The sequence below is a fragment of the Rattus rattus genome, chromosome 1 (assembly GCF_011064425.1).
Source record: "Rattus rattus isolate New Zealand chromosome 1, Rrattus_CSIRO_v1, whole genome shotgun sequence".
Classification (NCBI taxonomy): domain Eukaryota; kingdom Metazoa; phylum Chordata; class Mammalia; order Rodentia; family Muridae; genus Rattus; species Rattus rattus.
The window spans coordinates 249,764,967-249,783,504 of record NC_046154.1 but is presented as its reverse complement, the minus strand read 5'-3'; the positions used below and the strand labels follow the sequence as shown (position 1 = coordinate 249,783,504).

At 47.4% G+C, this 18,538-nt stretch overlaps 1 pseudogene across 1 annotated transcript; it reads left to right on the top strand.

The window, feature by feature from the left end:
• Nucleotides 1-572: 572 nt before the first annotated feature.
• On the top strand, nt 573-18,185 carry LOC116890002 (annotated as a pseudogene). The gene is made up of 6 exons (XR_004386521.1): nt 573-656; nt 915-995; nt 11,064-11,094; nt 12,081-12,207; nt 12,673-12,784; nt 16,846-18,185. The product of XR_004386521.1 is annotated as an apolipoprotein L2-like (transcript).
• The last annotated feature ends 353 nt before the right edge of the window (nt 18,186-18,538 follow it).

The following is an 18,538-nucleotide window of genomic DNA, read 5'->3' as shown; positions in this document are numbered from 1 at the left end:
AACATCTCAGTCACACAACCTAGGGGATCCTTGGACAGTACACTCTTCCCTGATCTGGGAATACCTGTGGGACTTGCAGAAATATTACAGGATATCTACTAGAGAAACTACTGAGACATGGGCTAGAGCCAATAGACAGTATGTATTTGCCAGCCAGCAATGACAGCAGGGTTCAGAATCTCAGTGGAGCTTCACACTTTTTTCCTTAGGCTGAGCTGTTAAGCACAAAACCATATCCTAGGTTGACACACTTCTATTAACAAGAACAGTTAGCCAGAAATGGAACTGTAAAAACCAAAAGAGCAAGGTTAGTACACTTAGACACTTCCCAAGACCTATGGACTTTGATGGACTAGGTCTTCGTTTTCATTGGTTTATGTGGTGTTGTCTGTGCACTGCGGTTTACAGCCTGGATGGTACTTCCATCAGGGAGTCAGTTGTGCTTAGATCTGAGGGCCTACTAAGGTCTAGGAGCCTATTACACTGAGAGGATGTGATATTTAGTGGTTCCAGTTTCAGAGGTCCTGGTAGGAGAACCCATGAAAGCAGGTGTCCTGACACTGTGCCCGGCCATGATCAACATCAACAGGACCCAGGAAGTCAGGGTGGTCCTGAGGCCTCAGGTGCAGAAAGAGGACCTGAACAGAGCCCAGGAGGTACAGGAAGTGTTCTGAGGAGGGTCCTCTAGTCTGTAGAAGGACTCCTACAGACTACAGAAACCCTTACTTGAAATGGACTCAGCCACGGAGAACTTAGAATGACAGGCCAAAAGTCACTCCTTTGAGTGGGTCAACAGGAAGTGTGGGGTGAAGCTATAGCATTCACCAAGCTGCAAGTTTCCTGTGCTGTTTTGGTGGTGACTTTGTTGTAAGTAGGGCTTTCTCTTTCACTTTCTGCTTTGGGTGTATAAGCAGCAAATGGCGTTTGGTTATGACTTGGATGCACAGATGATCCCTGGACCCACACAGCTGAGTACTACCTGCCAAAGATTTCTGGTAAGTTGGGAAATTAAGTTCTCCTAACTGCATACCTCCGTAGTGTTGTATTTTATAAAAAGAGGCAAGGATAGTTTTATAGAGCCAAGTATGGTGAGGTAGGAAGGGTGCTTCAGTAGGCCCATGCTGAGGCATCCCTTCTCCCTGAGGTACCAGCCATAGGTCAGATATTGTATAGAGTTTGTTTGGGGACATGGGAAATCATGGGAAGGGGTTAAAATTTGGGCTAAAGAGAGCCACATGAGAGAGAGAGAGAGTTATGAGAGAGAGCTGAAGAGAAACATGCCCCCCCCGTGTGTGTCTATTACAGGAGATAATGGTTTTTTTTTTTTTATTAGGAATGGGGACCGTTGGGGCCTTTAGCTCAGTGGTAAAGCGATTGCCTACCACTGAGCTAAATCCCCAGGCCCCATCTATTTGGTCCCCAGCTCGAAAAAAAAAAAAAAAAAAGAAAAAGCCTGGAAGGAGTCCTGGGGGTTTATTCATAGTGTTTGATGTCTGAGAACAGTTAATGAATTTAGGGAAGTGAGGAGAAGTAGAGGTGATAGAAGAGAGAGGAGATTGTGGGCCCCAGGTGACCTTGAAGGAACAGAGAGGGGGTGAGGGTGAACACGCAGAGCAGAAGTCATGAGAGGATCCTGTGCTGAAGTAACATCTAACATGATATAAATTGTTCAATGGCAAACACACAAACAATAAGCTTAGCTGGGTGGGCTCTTGCCCCGAAGTCACCATTTCTTAATCCATTTATTGCCTCAAAAACAGGATTTAGCTCCATTGTACTACCTGGTGCCCTTTTATTGCTTGCACCATACATTTTGAATTTTCCCTTTCTAAGCTTGCTACACTTGATCAGAAAGCACTTCATGAACATGAACCTGAGGACAAAGTCTATTCTGGACTTTTCTGAGACTTCCTTTGTCAATGCAACTAACCAAAATCTCTTTACTTTAGCCTCAGTCAAATTCCCTTCAAAAATGGGAAAAAGCAGAGCAAATTCTTCAAAAATTCTCAAGAAAAATCTCCAATGTTCAGATCATCCTAAAGAATGTCTTTTATATCCTACATCAGGATGGCCCATTAAAACAACTCTGAGATTCCACTTTCAAACCAAAGTCAGAATGTCTACATTCCCCCAAAAAAAACATGGACAGCAGATGCTATCAGGATGTGGAGAAAGAGGAACACTTCTCCACTGTTGGTGGGGTTTCAGACTCTAAAGAACATTCCATGGAAATCAGTCTGGAGGTTCCTATAAAAAAAAATTGGACATTGAACTTACCTGAGGGTCAGGCCATTATCATCTCAGGGATATATGGCAAAAGATCCAACATAACAAAGGAGCTGAGTTCTTTATCATGTTTTGAAGGCAAAAGGAGAAGACTAACCAGAGCTAGAGGAGGATCTCAATGACCTGCCACAGAGGAATGGATTTCTCTGTCAAGGGCACATCTCACAATAGTGCCACTACTCAGCTATCAAAAACAATGATTCAAAATTCACACATGTAAATAGATGGAACTAGAAAATATTTATCCAGCCAGCAACTAGTGTTCAAATCCAGTCACAAAAGTCAGGCACAAAAATCTATATTCTGTGTTGACACAATTCAATTAACAAGAAGAGTTAGCCAGAAATGAAACTATAGAAACCAAAGGGCAGGTTAGTACATGTAGATATTTTTGCAGAACTATGGGCTTTGACAGATTAGGTCTTTGTTCTCATTTTTTTTATGTGGAACTTAAGTGTCTGCTGAGTTTTATGACCAAATGAACTTCCATCATGAGACAAAAGTGTGGATGTCTGAGGGCCTTACTTAACTAAGGGTAGGAACCTAATTCTCACTGAGAGAATGTGATATGGAGTGGTTCAAAGTTGGAGCAAGAACTAAAGGAAAGGCCATTCAGAAACAGATGTTCCAGATGGGGTCCATCCTATCCCAGGAAGCCACAAAATCCAGACAATATATTGAGGCTGCAGGTGAGAAGAAAGGATGCTGACAGAAGTCCCAGGAGGTCAAGAAGGATCTGGGGAGGTTTGAGTCTGTAGAAGCAGGTGCTTTCCAACCATTGAACTGAGACCAGGGATCCCCACTGAAATAAAGGGTCAGCTGAAGGAGAAGGGTTTGCAGAACAACAATATCAGCCAAAGACTACCCAGACCTCCCATGAACTAAACCACCATTCTAAGAGAACACAGGGATGGGCCTATAGCATCCAACAAGCCACAAGGTCCCTGTGGATGGCTTTTCAGGCATGAGTTCCTTGAAAAGGGACTTGGTCTTTTCATTTCCTTCTTTGGGGATTGTCAGAGGTGGGAGATGGTATTTGGTTATGCCTTGGGTGCACAGATGGTCCCTGGATCCACACAGCTGTTGAAGATTCCTGGTAAGTTGGGCCTGTAGGGGCTCAGCCTGGGCACCAGGATGCCTAAGACTTGACCAGGAGACCTCAGACAGATGGCTGCTGTCACTCTGTCTATTGGGAGATGGAGGAAAAGAATGGAGGGTGGGGACCAAGTCTCTATGTTCTTGGGGCCTGGATACCCAAAGCTGGCTTGTCAACCTGACTCTATCTGGAATGACAGGGCTACATCCAGAATTGGACCCAGGGTTTTCTCACCCAATCCTGATCTTGAGGCTGGGAGATGCAAGTTTCTGACCTGGATCTTGGTGTGGTGATCTGGAGGCAAAGTGGCTATGAATCCCAGGAGACTAAGGCAAGGAGATCTCTGAGTTCAAGGTCACCTGGGACAAAGCAAGTCCCAGATCCAGACATGGTGGTGCACACCTTTAATCTGGGCCACTCCTTCTGCTGGAGACCTACATAAGGACATTGGAAGAAGGAAGATTCTCTCCTTTGCCTGCTTACCTTGTGGAACAGAGCAACTGCTAGATCTTTGGACTTCCATTCACAGCTGCTGCTGACCATTGTTGGCCATGAGGACAGCGGTCAGGAGTGAGATGGGCAAGGTGGTGTACAGTGATGGCTTAAGTGTTGATGTGAGAGAGAACCCTAGGTCTGTGACTTGGGGAGAGCTGAGCTTTAGGAAGAGAGACCTGGTGACTTGTGGACCTGAGGAAATTTAGGAATGAGGCAGGATCAAATTGGCTAGCAGAGAGGGAAAGCCTACAAAGGAGGAGGGCATCTACACACTGAAGTGGGGGGACAGCCCTGGTCAGTGTCGGGACTTTAGTGTCAGGATCCATCTATGTAAAGACAAAAGGCCTGGGAGTGACACCCAGGAGTATGGAGAGGAAATCTTTTAAGATTTGGAACTGGAAGTGAGTGGTGTTGTCAGGGATAATGGAGAGGATAGCCTAAGGGTTAGAGACTGCTGGGTGTGGAGAAGCAGCAGCAATGGAGGGAAGGCCCTGGACCAAGGACGAGGTTCCAGTGGGTTCTGACTGTTAATAAGGGAGAGGAGCTGAGAAGTAGAAGCCGTTTGTATAAAAGGAAGTGAATGACGGATGTGAGGCCTCGGAGGCTGGCTGAGGGTAGGGGGACTGGGGTTGGAGATGTAGGTGGAGGGTCTTTGATGTGCTTTGAGAGAAGGGGAGCCAACCCCATAGGAACCGAGAGAGACTTTTAGACTGGTCTTGAATTATTTTCAGATCAGTCGTTATAGACCTTTAATACTTTATTAGACCTGCAGGAACTTCCTCGAGATGAAACCAGTTGGCAAGGCGAACTGTTCGTAAGAGACTGACTTAGGAGGCAGCTTTGTGCGGTTGTTAAAGCCACAGTTGGTCGTCAGTGGCCTCAGAGATCTATGAAGGGTTAATTTGAGTAGGAAGCATAATTTAAATGGCACCAATTAATTGTACCAATTAAAATGGCAGAGCCTCACTTAGTCGGTGGTTGGGGTTCCCGGGGTTCATTACAGAAGCAGCCAGTCTTGCATTGTCAGAGAAGAACCGCGTTTCATCTTCAGATGTCCCACAGAGCAGTAGGCCCTCGGCTGTCACACCCAGCTCTGAGCAATTTTTCCTGTAGAGGAGGAACTTGGGAAAACTGTACTTAATCTGACGAGGCAGAGACCGACAGTGAACCCAAAGTGTCTGTAGTTTGTTCAGGTTCCTCTCGGCAGGTGAGGCACGGGCTGTTGTCCAGTGGTTAGCGTCACCACAGTCCAGGTAGAGTTGTCGGTGTGGTGTCCCATCTCTTCTCTTTGGAGACCTTAAAGTTCTCTTTTTAGGACGCTTGTCTGCTTGTTGTGGGGGGTGTTTTGTGAACATTTTAAACGCCGTATTCGGCAGATCTCTGAGGAGTTTGAAGACTTAAGTATGTATTAAGTCTACATCAGTTCAGGTTTAAGCTTGAAAAGAAACACGTGAACAGTTAAATAAATGCCTATTTCTGTAATTAATCATGATTATAAGTCTAGCTTGGAGCCCGTTAAAGATTTCGATTATTTGTAAGGTGACATATTAACTTTCATGTCTTAATTATGTTCAGCGGTTTACAATGTTAACGCAGCTTTAATAACATTAAGATTCACAGCTTTATCCCCGTCCAGTCTGAGCCATAGAGTTAAAGATTTAATCAGATCTTTTAGCATTAACATAAACCATAAATGTAGTAAACTTTTGCCAATAGAGTACATGTCACAGTTCCACGCAGGTCTGTCAGCGCTTGTTAGAACAGGACGGAGTTAAGTCTAGGAAAATGGATGCCTTGACTGGCCTCACACCTTAACAAATAATGCCTCACATAGAATAGAGGAGATGAGGGGGAGGTGGGAAGCAGCAGTCAGCCTGGTGGTTTTGGACCAGAGCCCAGAGTTTACAGTTTTGACCATGGGTCCCGATCCTTTACTGAGATGAGCTAGGATGCTGGGACAAAGAAGCACTGAAATGGACAGCAAGTCCAAGCCTGGGCCAGAGGAGGGAGGCAGCTGCTTGTTACCATGTCAACACAGAAGTCTAGCTTTCACCTCAAAGGGGGTAAGACGTAGTTCATTCTGAAGCCAAACGGGAGGTACCAAGGCCCAGGAACACAGGCTTGGGTTACCCCAAAGTCCTTCTTTCAACACAGTAACTATTTCAAGAAGCTTTCATAGGAAGAGGACGAAGATCATAATCAGCATACTTAACCAATCAGAGAGAGAGAGAGTACAGAAAAACTTAACCAATGAGAGGAGAGAGAGAGAGAGAGAGAGAGAGAGAGAGAGAGAGAGAGAGAGAGAGAGAGAGAGAGAGAGATAACAGAAAAACAGAAAAATCTCTGTCACGGGCCGTAGAGGCCGTCTGAGAATGTCTTAAACTAACAGTTGGTGAAGGTTAGTGATCTAAGTTATTACACCTGAACGTTTTGATCTGTTACTCAAGGGATGTTACAGACAACAGAGAGGTGGTGAAAAAATGGCTACTCGGGGCACTAAAGATGGTCAGAGACAAATGTACTTAGGCTCTTGACATTCCGTCCTCTCCACCGTCATCGAAGTTCTGATGCGCTAAGGAGCGTCCTGGCAGGTTCAGTTGGGGATTCCCTCTGGAAACTGTTATGTGCACCGTGCACATTTGTGACTGAATGTTGAGTCCTAGACCATGCACTCAGAAGCCAGGCAAGGGGACGGGCAGAGCATGGGAGTGATCCAGAGAGTCCCACAGTCAGTGCAGCTGAGACCACAGAGGTGCATCCAACAGTGGCAGATGAGAAGGGTCTGAGGTAGCTCCTCTGGCTGGGTTCGTGAAGAGGGCTAGACTGAGGGTGGTCCCAAGGGGTGGCTTGTCCGGGATGTCCTCTGGGTCCTCAACTGCTCAGCAGGGGTGACTCTCACGTGCCTTTATGAGCTGAGAGTATCAGCCCAGAGCTTCTGGTTGCGACACACCTGGGGACAGTACATACTGCTAAGGACCCCTGTGTCCCATCCACCTCCGCTGGGAAAGATTCTTTCATAAGTAGATAATTCTTCCCATGCTCACAGCCACTCTAAAAAGGAAGGACTCTTGCCCCACGTTAAGCATGTGATTTAGGCGCTGGCCCAGGTCACAACTTCAGCAGCCAAAAGATGAATTTGTATCTGGATAGAATCTAGTTTCATTTTCCTTCCTTCAGCCCTAAGCAAAAGAAGGGCAGGAAACCCTTCAGAAGGGCCCACCCAGGGGTTGAACTAAGTGCCAGACTGCCTGATATATGACTAAGGAACCTGAGAGGGGACGTAGCTGTTTTTTAAGATGTTCTCTTTCTCTCTATTTTTGATGTCCTGTGAGAATGGAAAGACTTGAGTAAGGCAGGGGATGGGAGTCACATACCTGTGATCCTAACTGGGAGTTGCAGGCCTAAGGTTAGAAGTCCAAGGTTCTCCTAGACTTCTTAGCTAAGGTTTACTGCTGTGAAGAGACACCATGACCAAGGCAAGTCTTATAAAGGCAAACATTTCATTGGAGCTGGCTTACAGGTTCAGAGGTTTAGTCCAGTATTGTCAAGGCAAGAGCATGGCAGCGTCCTGGCAGGCATGGTGCAGGAGGAGCTGAGAGTTCTACATCTTCATCTGAAGGCTCCTAGTGGAAGACTAGCTTCCAGGCATCTAGGATGAGGGTCTAAGTCCATGTCCACAGTGACACACCTATTCCAACAGGGCCACACCTTCTATAGTGCCACTCCCAGGGCCAAGCATATTCAAACCATCACATAGTGATGTTTTGAATAGTGAGTTTGAATAGCTACATAGTGAGTTTGAGGCCAGCCTGGGCTATATGAAACAATGAGGTTGGGGGAGCAAGAGAGGGGAACATTGGAAGAAACTGAGACAGACAGGCACAGAAATTACTAGAAACACTCAGAAAACCAATAAAGCCAGCAATTGGAGGGCATAGCCCCAATCTGACTTTCCTTCTAGCTGAGCAATTCTGTGGGGTTTGCTTTTCTGCAAGGGCCCAAGGCTCAGATGATTCAAACTACACTGACTTCCTGCAAGACTGGAGAAGCCAGCAGGGAGCAGGTGGCTTGTGGGGCCTCTCTTGGGATGGGGGCTGTGTTTCAGGGATGCCTGGAGCACTGGAAGGTGTTTGTGGTGAGAGCTGGGTTGGGCATGGTGAAGGTGGAGGACACATCAGTAGGAGGGGGTACTGGATGAAAGGTAGGAATTTAGAGATTTGAGGGAGGAGCCTGCAGTCCTGAGCCCTGGGCTCCTTGCCCAGGGAAGGTGCCAAGCAGCCACTGAAGGGGTGAGTTTGCTGAAAAGCTCCCTCTGCCCCATTTAGAGAACCCGGGAAGGGAAGCTCCAGCCTGGGCTTTCGGCTGGTCAGGAGCAGGCAGGACAGGGCTCACCTACACTTCTTATCTGGGGGGCACTCATTAGAGGGGCTCACATGTGAGTGACCAGCAGGAAGGTTCACAGTACACAGCAAGACCAAGGGTTACACTGAGAGAAGGTGTGTGTGCGTGTGTGTGTGTGTGTGTGTGTGTGTGTGTGTGTGTGTTTCCACATCATATTGTCCATACTAGGAGAGTGCATAATTACTGAGACACACCCATACACCCATACTGAGTAACATAAAGGTATATGACCAATCTATAGAGGGGACAGCAGTGGCTTTTGCATTATAGACTCAGAGATCTGCCTGCCTAGTGCACCACCTACACCACCCCCCAGCTTGAGGGGTGTGTGTGTGTGTGTGTGTGTGTGTGTGTGTGTGTGTGTGTGTGTGTTTCCATATCATATTGTCCATACCAGGAGAGTGCATAATTACTGAGACACACCCATACTGAGTAACATAAAGGTATATGACCAATCTATAGAGGGGACAGCAGTGGCTTTTGCATTATAGACTCAGAGATCCATCTGCGTCTGCCTGCCTAGTGCACCACCTACACCACCCCCCCAGCTTGAGGGGTGTGTGTGTGTCTGTGTGTGTGTGTGTGTGTGTGTGTGTGAGTGTGTGTGTGTAAATCATAGCCTCTTTTCAAGTTCCCTGATTCTACTAGAGCCATCTCAGCACATCTCAGGGACTCCTCCTCTGAGTGTTTCTCCTTTCTGAGACCCTACACTGCCCATTCATGTCGCTCCTAAATAGAAAGACTTAAATGGACCCCAGAGGACAGACATCATTTCTGAAGCATTTTAGTTCAATCGTGAGCTCTTTGATTTTTCTCCTCCACTCTTAAGTTGCTGTGAATACCCGGCCGGGCACCGGGATGGTGAACCTCCCTTGCTGTCCTCTCTGCCTCCCTGTTGGAGACTCCACCTAACAGGCCATTCCTCCAGGCTGTCTGCCATCTCTCTGTTCTCTAGACAGCCTCTCCTCCCACTGTGGCTTATTCAGCTTTCTTTCTATAGTTTACACTTCCAAGTATTAGTTCGAGCAGCTGATCGGGGCTTCCCTGGTTCCCTTGGCAGCCTGGGAGTCGAAGCAAGCAAGGTCTGATGTCTCAGAGGCTGCATGTGAGGCAGTCTTCAGCCCTTTCTAAATGCGTGACCCTGGATGAGTCACTTCAGGTCTGTTTTCCTCACCTGTGAACAGGAACAAGAGTAGCTCGCACTGAGAACAAATGCTTCAGTGACTAGGTGGGAGAGCAGTCCTGAGGGAGAGCTGCCATTGTCACCAGCTCTCACCATAGCAACAAGAACATTCACTGTCAATTTAGCCAGGTCCCAGCAGGTGGAGCTGCTGCCTTCCCTACACTGCTAAACACGGTTTCTTTCCTTCCTCTGTTTCCAGGGGAATCTCAGTACAGTTTCTGTTGGTCTATGAAGTCACACACACACACACACACACACACACACACACTCACACACACAATCTTCTGGTGAAAAATGAAGGAATGAACCCCCTCACACACGGCCTTTGTTTAGATGTGAATGCCCTTTAACCCAGTTATCCACTTAGACAAACATCATATGAAATAACCTCAAATGCAGGCACTGACAAGAATGAGAACATTCTCTGCATTAGTATTTGCATGTGATTAGGAAAATCATGAGGTCCAAGAGTCACAGAGAAGAGCAGGAGTCGACAGTAGCACACTGCAGGGCAGGGACCAGGCAGGACTCCAGGGCCTGATGGGACAAGGATATCATGGAAGCAAGGAGGGTGTGGTCCTTGGAAGCAACAGAGGACCCCAGTGAATTTGCTAAACTGAGGACCTGATACTTGGTACAAGGCAGTGCTGTGGCTATAGAAGAACCATTTATAACATAGGCATGCTACAATGCACACATGTAATATGAACAGGAGGGAGTACAGTGTGTTTTTAGATGGTGGAGTTTGCTCATCAGAAAGTGGGATGTGGATTAGAAAGTCCCAGATTCAAGGCCTCACTCTATCAATACTGAAAAGTCACATCCATTGTGTGTAAGGACTTCATTATGTATGAGTAAGGAGTCAAGAGCATCAGGGAGAGTAAGGGTTGTGGCTTGACTAGGAAAGGCCACCACAGGCTAATATATTGGATGCTTGGTCATTAGGGTGTGGCGATACTTGGGAGGAATTAGGGCTTGTGGTCTTGTTGGAGTGTGTCACTAGAGGTGGACTTTGAGCTTTTCTCTCTCTTCCTGCTGCCTGTGGATCTGGATGTACAACCTCAACTTCCCTAACACCCTGTCTGATCCCATGCTCCCCACCATGATCATAAATGAGCTAAACCTCTGTAGCTGTAAGCAAGCCTCAGTTAAATGCTTTCTGTATATGCCCTGCCTTGGCCATGGTGTCTCTTCCCAACAATGAAACAGTGACTGAGAGAGTAAGTATTCAAAGTAACAATGTAACAAATTCAAAGTAACTGTGTAATAAACACAGTTTCCGCCTGCAGAGGCCACCAGAACATTTCTCCCCATCTCTTTCTGAGAGTCAGTCCTTTCTCCACGGCTGTGTTCTCACCTGATGCCTTCTCCAGTGTCCCCAACAGAACAGCAGTCCCCAATAGGACAGTGTTCCTCTGCCTTGCTGGGGAGAGAGCAGCAGGGCTGGGATCACAAGACCAACATCATTAAATAGCAGTGACAGAGCCCAGGGAAACAAAAAAAAAACTGTGGGTCAAGTTCTTTGGTCCTTGGCAGCCACTGTTGAAAGAACTGTGCGTCCCAGATCCCTGATCGCTAAGCTGTCCCCATTCTATCTCACAGGGTGCCTTTTCCTCCTGTAGCCTGGACCCTGGTGAGCTGTAAGGAACACCTGTCAAGTCCTCTGCCTGACTCCTAGACCTAGCAGCCATATTGGGCACTCCAGGTAAGCAGTCTTGTTCTACATGACCTATGAGTGCCAGAGCCTCTACGCTGAACTCCTGCTGGGGAGTCAAAGATACAGATGAGAAGCCTGTCTTAGGGTTTTACTGCTGTGAGCAGACACCCTGACCAAGGCAACTCTTATAAGGACAACATTTAATTGGGGCTGGCTTACAGGTTCAGAATTTCAGTCCATTATCATCAAAGCATGGCAGCGTCCAGGCCAGGCATGGCGCAGGAGGAGCTGAAAGTACTACACCTTCATCTGAAGGCTGCTAGGAGGAGACTGGCTTCCTCGAGGCTAGGAAGAGGGTCTTAAAACCCACACCACAGTGACACACTTCCTCTAACAAGGCCACACCTCCTAAATAGTGTCACTCCCTGGGCCGAGCATATTCAAACCACCACAAACCCCAAAGGGAGCCGAGAGAGTTTCCTAGTCCTAGGTCAGAGCAACTCCCCTTCCTCACTTTGTCTTGAGTAAATTCCCAGGAGTCACCTCTTCAATACCCAGCCTGAAAAATGGAAGCCAGAAAAGGAGACAGGGACAGAGGAAGGGAGGGGGAGAGGGAGGCAGGGAGGGAAGGAGGCAGGGAGGGAAGGAGGCAGGGAGGGAAGGAGGCAGGGAGGGAAGGAGGCAGGGAAAAAGAGACATTAGAGTCAACTCTATTTCATCACTTTCATGGTGGCTTACTCTCACCCGAGCCTGGGGCACAGTCCTTGGGGAAGCAGTACATCCTGCTCCAACCCAAGCCATCCTGGAACTCACTCTGATGAGAAGCCTGGCCTCGAACTCACAGAGATTTCCCTGCCTCAGCCTCCCAAGTGCTGGATTAAAAGCATTTACACAACTTGTCCCTTACTCATTCAAACTCTTGTGCACAGTCCTCTAACCATATACATTTCCTTCCCATCTAGAGGAGAAATGCTTCCTTGAGACTCTGTTTTTCTGCCTCCTGGATACGAGGAGCCTAGAGGACCTGCAGCTCCTGCTGACTGAAGAGGAATCCTGGAAACATTTTGTGGCAGGAGTTGGTTTGTCCAGGTCACCTCCCTGAGGGACGCCTGCAGTAGCAGAGTTCAGGCCTGGTTGGCTTTTTCTAGGCAGGAATACTCTCCCCAGACAGACCAAGTACTCAGGGTTCAGGGTGTCTCTTCTCAACAAATATTCCCCTCTCCATGTTCTCTACCAGGGAAGATGGCAGCAGCCACAGGGAACAAAATTATTCCTGCCATTGCCGTTCCTGTGACCATGTTAGTTTATTACCTTCTTCTTTATTTGGTCACCATTGACTGGCACTGTGAGAATAATAAGATAACACATGTGGGGAGTCCAGCATATGGCCAGCACACAGTAGGCAGCCTGCACGCAGTAAGTGTTCATCAAAAGTTAGCTTTTCAAAGTTTTTTAGTATGTTTGTGTGTATGTGAGTGTGTGCATGTGTTTTACATGTGGGTGAGTTTATGTTACAAGCAATCTTCCTATATCAGTCAGTCTCCCCTATTACAGGGAAGAGGAAGATGCCTGATGGGAAGCTCTTGTTGAGAACTTTACAGATCCTGATGAAGAAGAAGAATAAGATGAACTCCAAAGAAAGTGACCTTCTGGACAAGAAAGAGAGGTACTCAGGCAAAGACTCAGTGAAGCATTTTTCTCTCTACATGGGAAGAGAAAAGAACAGGGTTAGAAAACAGTGCATAAGAGTTTAAATGGATCAGGGACAAGCTGGTTAAGTATGTGTCTGAGCACCTGCCACCAGACCTCTTTTAATGATGTCACCCGTGTTAGTGACTGAGTTGTGTCCCTAAACTCATTGGTAAAGCCCTATCCCTAGTGACTGTATTTGGAGATGGAGAATTTAAGGACCCACAGTATTGAAATTAAGTGAGGGCACGTGCGCGCTCCCTGACCCATAGTACAATCAAGTTCATAGTACATCAAGGCCCAGAGAGGACACCAGATCCCCTACAGCTGAGCCACCAGGTGTAGGTGCCAGGACCTGAATTCACTTTTTCTCCAAGAGAACCATACATTCTGAATGAAGGAAAATAACAGCGCCTTTCTTTGCCTGGAATTCACCATTATGACTAGAGTGGGTGACAGCACGAGTGTAATTTTTACTCCCAATAAACCCGTATAAAAACACACTCTCCACTTACTCTATTTACAAGCTGTTAGCCTAGATTGAGCATCTCCATCGCCACACCAGCCTACCCCCCAGCTATGACACCCTTGCTACTTGCAATTTCTCCCCGCCATGTGATTCTGCTCCATCCTCTCTTCCTCCTCCTCTCTCCTCTAGACCTTTTACTTCCCCTGCCCAATCACAGGCTCTCGCCCTTTTCTAACCAGTAAAAATGGGCAAAAGCTCCCCACGATGTCACCTGAGTCCGTGACAAGTGCTCCTTTGAAGCAGACTGTTTAGTTCTTGAGTAGCTGAGCCAGCTGCGGGCCACGGCCAGTTAATGTCTCCTGGTGGCTTCTGAAAGTCATTGAGTCCTCAGCTGGTTTCTTCTGATTTGTACCTTTTATGGCCTAACCTTTTGTAGGCAAATTCGATATCCAAGATAATTAATCCCTTCCTTGTATTTTTCAGGAGTGATTTGCAATCCTCAGCAAGGCAGGGGTTTTTTTGTTTTTGTACTTTTTTTTTTTTTTACTTCATCAAGCATTCTTTCCAGGAAACTTATATCTGAATGAGCCAATAAAATATCATCCATTTAATGGTAAATAATGGATTAAGGAAGTTGTTTGGGAAATATCTCCAATGGCTATTGTACAAAATATTGGTAGGGCTATTAAACATTCTTGGGGCAGGACCTTCCGGTCTTTTTATTGGGTGTACTGAGAAAGCAAACCTGTCCTTATCATGTCCATGTACAGGAATTGGTGGGAAAAAAACACAATCTTTTAGATCAATCACTATGATAGGCCATTCCTTAGGCAACAATGGAAGGCAATGGGATTCCAGGCTGCAGGGAACCCATTGGCTGAATAATCGTATTAATCGCTCTGAGATCTGTCAACATCCTCCATTTGCCAGATTTTTTTTTTTAATGACAAATACGAGAGGATTCCAAGGTCTGGTGGACTCCTCTATATGCCGAGCCTCCAGCTGCTCCTGGACTAGCGCCTGCAGTTTTTCTTTTGTCGTAGACCATTGGTCAACCCAACTGGGTTGTTCAGTCACCCACCTTAGCAGTAAGGCTGTTGGTGTTTTAACAGGAGCTCCCAGTGTAAAGCTGACTTCTCAGCCCCTGCTGCCTGCTTATGGACAGACTGGACAGTCTGTAACTGCCTTTGGAAACATTGCTCAACATTTTGATTTTTTTTAATTAGGTGCCTGACCGGTTTTCTGGCCAGCCTGTGAAGCTGAAGGGATATTAATTTGTGTTTTCCACTATTGCAACAGATCTCTTCCCCATAAGTTTATGGCTGTATCAGCCACATAGTGTATAGGGAGGTGTCCATTCCTTAATTGGTTCTTGACTGTGTCAGAAAAGGAGGTGGAAGCTAATTGCTGGGCGAAGGGGAAAAGGTGGGACTTCCGGGTCCCAAGAGGAAGAGAAGGGACACAGAAAAAGTTTTCGGACCAGGTTTTGGAGCAAGGACGAAGCAGCAAACATATAGGTCCTGAGACCCCCTAGAGTGTGTAGCCCCTGCCTCAAGCAGGGACCAGGGAAGAAGGAGGGAGCTAGTTGATAAGATTAGAGCGGGAAATTCTTTGGCCAGCCACTGGGTTATCTGGCTAGTTCTAAAATAACAAAACTGTCTAGTGTTTTCCATTCGCTACACTAAGATGGGCAGGAGGAGAAAGTGGGCAGCCAGGGTGGTTGTGGGCGGCTTGGAAAAGCGAGCTGTGAGGGGATGGGATTGGGGAACGATCACAGTTCCAGGGAAAAATGACCAACTGGCCATTGGCAGAGCTACACTGGGAGCTCAGACTGGCGCTGATCATGATCTGGGAACTAAGCCAAGAGCCTGGCTCTGGATAAAGGAGCAAGAGTGTTTTTAAAATTCCAAGTAACAGTGTATGGCCTTAATTTTCCTATAGGACCCTCAGGCCCTGTACATTTAAGTCATCTAATTCTTTGCTTTCTTTGGAATAAAGTTCCAACTCCTTGAAACTGGATGCCTACTTCTTGAAGTGGCCAATCTGAAGGCCAAGATTTTAGGAATAGTGGTGACACTGGATCCGGTATCGACCATTTCTTCAGTTGCAATGTTGTTTACCAATACTCTAAGCTTGGACCTTTGATCCTCTATAGAAATTTGCCAAAATATTTGTTGTTGGTCCCTTTTTAAGTTCTTTGAATTATCTGTAGAATTTGCCTTGACCTTGTTATCTGGTCTCACAAGGTCTATTTTCAGAGTGGTGGTGTTGAATTGTCTTGAGGAAGAGAAATCTGCCTGTCTGGCATTGGGGCTGGGCCTTCACCAAATACACTGTCCCCATGAGTGACTGGGGTCTCCCTCCCTCCTGGAAGTCCTTGCCTTCAGTGTCTCCTTCCTCTGGGTCAGAGTGACAGAAAAATCCCCATCTTACTTTGCCTTTCTCAGGCTGAGAATTCCTTCATGGAAGTGCTTAGAAACCTACCTGTTCTGACTTCTCAATTTTACCTCCTTCTTTTTTTTTTTTTCCTTCTTTTCTTTTTCGCAGCTGGGGACCGAACCCAGGGCCTTGTGCTTGCTAGGCAAGCGCTCCACCACTGAGCTAAATCCCCAACCCCAATTTTACCTCCTTCTGAAGCACTGAGATGCCTTGGGAATGGGGCCACATGTGAATGGGGATTCCCCACATGTGAATGGGGAGTCCACTTGTGTTTCTTTACCTTCACTCAGTGCTGGGTTTTGAGTGGATGGATCTTAGCTGTGAGCATCTCCACCAGCTCAGGAGTACACACCACTGCAGGGCAAAAAAGACCTCAGGCTTCAAAGAATGCCCTGTCTCTATTAGGGATGCAACTTGCAGAGGCTTGCAGCGCAAGGGTCCAGACAAACATGGACGCTCCTGGCCAGCAGGACAATGTAGGGCAGACAGGCCATGTCCCAGGTCAGACCAAGAGATGGCTGTTCCTAGGAGAGTGCCCTCTTCAGCAAACACTAATGTTCTTCAAAATATGGGGTTATTTCTTTTTTCCAACCTCACCTCTCTTCATTAGAGTTCCAAGAGAGAAGTACTTTGGTAGTGATGACACTGACCTTGAGGGGAAGGCTCCTTTATTGAATGTTTAGCAATAACAGGGTGTGCTGGAGGGCACCCTAGAGAGGCAGCTCAGCCATGAGGAGCACAGGCTGCTCTTCCAGATGACTGAGTCAGTCAGTGCCCAGCCCCCTCACAATGGCTCAGAACTGTTGGAACTCCAGTCCTAGGAATCCGATGCCTTCCTTCCTCTGTCCTCCATGGGCCCCATGGGTGAATATGGTACCCAGGCACAATGCAGGAGAAGCACTCATATACATAAGATAAAAAATTAAAGGTCAATTATAGATGGTTTTGAATTCATTGGTCCTTAGGAACTGAGAATGGCATGGCTTGTCGAGCATGTGCATCACGGTAAGGAAGAGCTTACAGAGCCGTAACATTCTCCAGTGCCTCAGCGTGAATGCTCTGTGGTTTCCACAGCACAGATCTTACTTTACAAGCTGTCTTCCTCACTCAGCTCAGCTCTCCCGTTACAGGAAAGAGGAAGATGCCTTGAGGGAGGCCCTTGGTGGGAATACAGCTGATACTGATACAGAAGATGAAGACCAACTCCAAAATGATCTGTGGCACCAGGAAAGGTTCTTGGAGGCTTATCCTCAGGTGAGGCTGGAGCTCGAGGAGTGCATCAAGAAGCTCCACACCCTGGCAGACAAGGTTGACAAGGTGCACAGGGACTGCACCATCTCACAGGTGGTGGCCAGCTCCAGCAGTGCTGTGTCTGGAGTCCTCACAATCCTTGGCCTGGCTCTGGCACCTGTGACAGCAGGAGTCAGTCTGGCACTGTCAGCCACTGGCATGGGGCTGGGAGCAGCAGCGGCTGTGACTAGTGTTTCCACAATCATTGTGGAAAAAGTAATCGTGGTGTCTGCTAAAGGTAAAGCCAGAAAGCTGGTGCCAACCAAAGACACGATGAACGGCATGAAAGAAGTTTTGGAGCAGAGTGGCCCCAGACTTGTTTCTGAATCCAGAAATTTCATCCAGAACGTGATAAACCTTAAGGATAACATTCAAGCCATCAAACTGATCAAAGCCAACCCTCGCCTAGCAGCTAATGCCAAGTTTCTCATGACCGCAGGGAAGACATCAACCCAAACTCCTAAACAGGTGAAAGAAGTCTTTGGAAGTACAGCTCTGGCAATGACCAAAGAAGCCCGGATCATGGGTGCAGCCGCTGCAGGTCTTTTCCTCCTGATAGATGTGGTCAGGCTTGTGAAACACTCGAAGCATTTGCATGAGGGAGCTAAGTCAGTGTCTGCTGCAGAGCTGCGACAGCAGGCTCAGGACCTGGAGCAGAAGCTGCAGGAGCTCAACCAGGTTCACGACAGCCTGATTCAGTGACCGCTTCCCCTTCAGTGCAGCTCAGAGGACTGGGAGGGAGTGTGCTGGACAGAGCCGTGAACACATGGGAGGCCCTTTTAGTCTCCATACTGCCTTGCAGTTCAGCCGAGTGGGCCATCACAGTGACCGTTCTTTTCTCTCTGACTCCTTCAGAGCTACGGTAGGACAAAATGTAGAAGCTCTCTTAAGAACCCTGGAAACTTTGCAGGTGGATTCATAGAGTTGATCATCTCTTCCTCCATCACTGGGCAAGTGTGGTGGCAGCCTCGTTCCATCGCCACCCAGAAGACGGTGAAGGAAAGAATAAATACAAAGCCAAGGGAAGTGGCTGTCCCATCACCCACCCAGAGGGTACTGTGTACAGGCTGACAGCCATGCCATGCCCAAAGAGGCCTCGAGTGGGATAACAGTTGTGAGATCATCAGGAAACAGATCCAAGCATCGCTCGCCTGGTCAGCTCAGGGCAGGATGCTGTGTGTAGACAGAGCATGTGTGCAGATTCTGGGTCTCCTGCTCACAGAGCCCTGAACCCTGACATGGACACCTGTAGAGGCCAGAGGAACATCAAATGGCCTTAGAACTCATGGAATATGGGCCACCTGATAGCACAACCAGGATTGGTGTGCCCTGGAGAAGCAGAGCCCTGAGGACTATGCGTCCTGAGGACTTCTTGCTGTTTTCCCAGTCTCCGTGTCCTTCCTAATCCCTGTAATGTGTGAAGAGTCTAATGGGGCTGCAGCCCCTCACTGAGCAGGATCATGGGCACACAATAATAGTGTTTGACCTTTTTCCAGCATTGCTGCTGGAGCAGATTAATGATTTGCTCGCCAC